This window comes from Olea europaea, chromosome 10, assembly GCF_002742605.1.
Source record: "Olea europaea var. sylvestris chromosome 10, O_europaea_v1, whole genome shotgun sequence".
Taxonomy (NCBI): domain Eukaryota; kingdom Viridiplantae; phylum Streptophyta; class Magnoliopsida; order Lamiales; family Oleaceae; genus Olea; species Olea europaea.
The window spans coordinates 32,699,593-32,704,533 of record NC_036246.1 but is presented as its reverse complement, the minus strand read 5'-3'; positions in this window follow the sequence as shown (position 1 = coordinate 32,704,533).

The following is a 4,941-nucleotide window of genomic DNA, read 5'->3' as shown; positions in this document are numbered from 1 at the left end:
ACATGAAGTCTTGGTATATATCATATATGTTCTCTAGTTTTATGTTTTTATAAGAAAATATCTTTTAATAACATAACTATTGTAACTCGCATCCATTAATTATAATCCAATTGTACTTTCAAATAGCTATAATCGAATTATATGGAGCATTATATAATCCCTTGATAATTACATCAGTTAAAATCAATTACTTTATTAAGACTTTCCTGGATAATCATTACTATATTTTAATATGTAGAGAGAGGTTACAAGGAGTGGTTAAAATACTCACCAAACCTCTAGAATATCTCTCTCTTGTTATCAACTTTTTGTTTTGAATTTATCTCTGGTCCTTTTGGGTGTCCATTTTTTTCAATCCTAACCTCAACTTTATGTATGTATAGGTACTTATGAATACACAAGCACTGCACTGCACTTAGATTCTTTGCCTACCATCATATTGATCCATTTTATTTAAAAGTTTTAGTTGTTGCATAAGTGATAAATTAATTTACTTTTTGAAATTGCCTTTAAAACCTAACACAAAGGGCGAATACTACCACAAGCTGATGCAAAGTCATGCTTTCAAGTTCAATATCATTTTTTTTGTGATCCATACTAGATCAAATCGAGTAATCATCTTGTCTTTTGCACACACTAAGTATAAAATCCAACATCACTTATATATATAAGTATATTTAGATTACTTCTCTTAGTGAAGTTGACATTTCAAAATGAATTTTAGAACTCGGTATGCTATCATAATTAAAAAGAAAAAAAAAAGGGTTATATAAACAATTTGAAGCAAAACTCAAATGAGCAATCAAATTTGAAGTTACATACATTGAGATAAAGACAACATAAAATATTGTTTGCTAAGACTTCTAGTTAGTTTCCTCCTCATGCTTAATAGACAGCCAAGAAGCCTCTTGTCAAGTTGGTTTCGACATAGGTATGTTAATCTAACCAAGAAACACAATTAGCCCTTAGGAAACAGGAGAAAATTATGGAAAATTACAAAATACACCCACAAGTTATGGTATATTTTCATTTTCTACACCATATTTATTAAATTTACACTTTACATACTACATTTTAGAATATGGTTATAAATTATTATTACTCATACATAATAGAAAGCTTTCTTCTTATTAAATTATATGTTTTTATTAGTTATATTTATATATTCTTCTTATTTATGAAGTTTTCCCTTGGAAAGGAAAAAAAATCCATAAAAATACAATAGATTATTCATGATTTGTTAAGAACTCGCAAATGCATCTTGAGATGCAGGAACGTGTTCCTCCAATAATTCTTTCTTTAATTTAACTTTTTTCTTAGAAAGTAACTTAGCTAAAAATTTTAACCATTTTTTTCAAGTTGCAAAAGTAAGAATTGTTATAAATTACAAAAGACTAAATGATAATACTATAAAAGATAAATATAAAATATCAGATAAACATATGTTAATAAATAAAATACAAAATAATAATATATTTTCAAAGTTTGACTGTAAATTTGGATTTTGACAAATAAAAATGGCTAAAGATTCTATTCTTTTGGACAACTTTTACTATACCTCCAGGACATTTTGAATGGTTGGTCATCCTTTTTGAATTAAAAAATGCACCCTCTATTTTTCAAAGAAAGATGAATAGCATTTTTAATTATTTTCCATTTATTTGTATATATAGATAATATTTTAGTATATAGTAGAAATCATAAGCATTTAGAGATAGTTTTAAATAAATTCATAAAAACGGTCTAATTATAAGTAAAAAAGAAAATGGAAATAAATAAAATAAATGAGTTTTTAGGAATAATTTTAATAGAATGAAAAATCCAACTACAACCACACATAAGCCTTTTTTTAGGAATTTTGAACTATGGTAGACATTTTATTAGAGATTTAGGACAGAAAGTAAGATCATTGTATAGTAAGCTGTCTAATAAGGACAAAAATATTTTAGTAAGTCAGATATAGAACTAGTTAAAAAGATAAAAGAAGAAATTAAAAATTTACCATCATTAAAATTACCTTTAGATAGTGAATATAAAATAATAAAAACAGATAAATGTGAACTATGATGGGGAGGAATTTTATATTCTAAACCAAATAAATATAATGATAAAAATGAAGAAAAGATTTGTAAATATGCTAGTGAAAAATATAAGATAAAAGAAAAATACTTGACTAATTTGGATTATGAAATAATGGCCATCAGATATAGCATAGAAAATTTTAAATTATTTTTAAATATTGTATTTACAATTAGGATAGATTGTGAAGCTATAGTCAAATTTATTAAAATGATAAATTTTGACAAAATAAGACATAAAAATGGTTAAAATTGTATGAAATATTGAATAGTTATAAAATCAATATAGAATACATAGATAGGAAAAATAATATTTTGACAAATAATTTAAGTAGAGAAGTTATTAATATTCCAACCAATTATTTTCATGGTGCAGATGGATCAAATGATAATAAACTTCGAGAATGTCACTCTAAATCTAAGAGTGACCCCACAAGAATCCAATCTCCGATTCAAAGGATATAATTTCGAAAGATTTTTAGAAAGATAGCTATGTCTACTAGATAATATCTGAATGGCACGTAACTATAAACTAAAATTAGATAGCATTAATGCTCTAGATAATTATTTTAGACAGATTTACAATCAAGTAAAAAGTAGAAGTTTTAGTTTCTTTGTAGTAGTTAGGTAGAAATCCTGGTATATATAATTATTGGTTAGAAGAATTACAAAAAGCAGAATGATTTTTAGACCCATTTTTCAATTAAATTTCTGTAGAGAAATGAACCGCTACATCTCAACTAACATCTTCATTTTCATCAATATAATTTTATGATAGTTATGAAACTATGACCAATGTTGTTATAGATTTGAATAATAGAAAGCATTCATTACAAGAAAGATTACAAATCCTTGAAAATGAAGTGTCTCCATCTCAACAGGTCATTAGTAAATACCAAAATGAGATTATTCAATTAAAAGGACTCAATTTTAGATATACTGTTGAAAGAGATATTGCTCCTACAAGCAAAAATTATTCTAATAAAATAGAAAGACTTATTGAATTAACAGACTCTATAACTGTAGGGCAATAAAAGACTTTATATGAATTAGAACAGAAAATTGGCTATTGTGCTAGTCTTGTTCAAAAATCTATAAAGCAGCCAGTCATACAGGAAATAATCAATTTTTATCAAATTCTAAGCTACTATCACAACAAAAATCGATATTTTCTTAAATATGGCCCAAAATACAAATCATCTATTAAAAATCGACTTTTCTTAGACACAATTATCCTCCAATTTCTTTTATTATAATTTTTTATTAAAAAAAGGATCTTTTTTTATCCAACTTTACATTTTGGCATGATAGACACTATATATGTTCTAAACAAATCTTTTAGTTTCATTCCACCTAAACTTAAACAAATGCTTAATCAGTTAAAAGATCACCCTTTAATGATCCAATTCATTTTCAAACCACCTCTTGTAAATGATGTATAGTAATTCCAGTTTATAATCATATTATAATATACGAAGCAGCCAAGAGATTTAAGCCTTCTTCGAAGACAAATACTAAAATAAAAATTAGACTAATTGATTACAAAAGACGGGTCTCAGAAACGTCGACAATGATAGGAGTTCAAAATAATGATTCCAGATTTGTAACACAGTGAAATAATGGAGTTATTTTCTATCAATAACATATTGCTATAAGAGTTCAAATGGAAAAAATTTCGGTACCAAATATTCAACAAAAAGAGTTATATCTGATAGCTTTTTCAAGAAACAAATCACGAATTGACAAAATATCAATCAAATACAGAAGAAGAAGAAGAAGAAGAAATATTTGATGGCAAAACTACTGAAAAGGACATAGACCTAGAAGAAGCCAATATAGTGATAATGAACAAATAGTACAATAATTGAAAATAGAAGAAAATACATAAAGGAAAAGACCTTATTAAGCAATGACAGAAGGACAATTATCATTAAAGAAAGTCATAAAGGAGGAGTGTAAAGACGAAGTTTTCAAAAGAATATTTATTATTTTTATATAGCTGTAAGATAACCTTTAGTTCTTTAATGATAAATCACACACCTATAAAAGATGTACAATATTGATTATTTTTTAAAAGAATAGACATAATGTGCAAGTGTCTATAAATATCAATACCACATACAATGGAACGCACATCGAAAAATACAGAGCGCAACATATAACACTTGTACTAAAAAAAATTCTCTCTCAACCTTAGTAAATTCAAAGACTTCAAATTAAAGTAAGTTCTTCTCATACTTTCTCTTATTTTATAATTCTCTTTTACTTTATTTATTTTCGGGCTAGATCTAAAAGAGGAAATGTCAAGTAAGCAATTAATTTATTTAGAAGTAATATTATAGTGTTTTATTTTTTCCAAAATATTTTTGACGCTGTTAGCCTCTTTGTTCTAATTCTATGACCAAAAGATAAGGTGATCATCTGAGTTAAGTTGGCTAAGTTGTGTTCCAATTAAGGGAGTTTTGTTAAACCTTTTTACACATGATGGAAAAAAAAAATTATAATTTTAAGCCTTTTTTAGAAGGTCAAAAAAAAAAAGTTAAGAAAGAATTTTAAAAAAAAAGTAATTTGAAGAAATTAATTTGTTAAAAGGTAAGGTACTCTAAGACTGTTACAAATATAATATTTCTAAGTTCTGATATTTTATGTCATGAGATAAATATATTACATCTACTTTGCTTTGTTGTTCAATAGAAAGTTTTAAAAAATATATTATTATTTGTTTAGAAAATCGAGAAATTTGTAGATTAGTTGTTATAGAAAGCCACATATTATCCGCATTAGATAGAAATAGAAGTGACTTCTTTTTATAGATCAAGAAGTAAATCAATGAGCTTTCTATCCCTAATTTCAAAATTCCTTG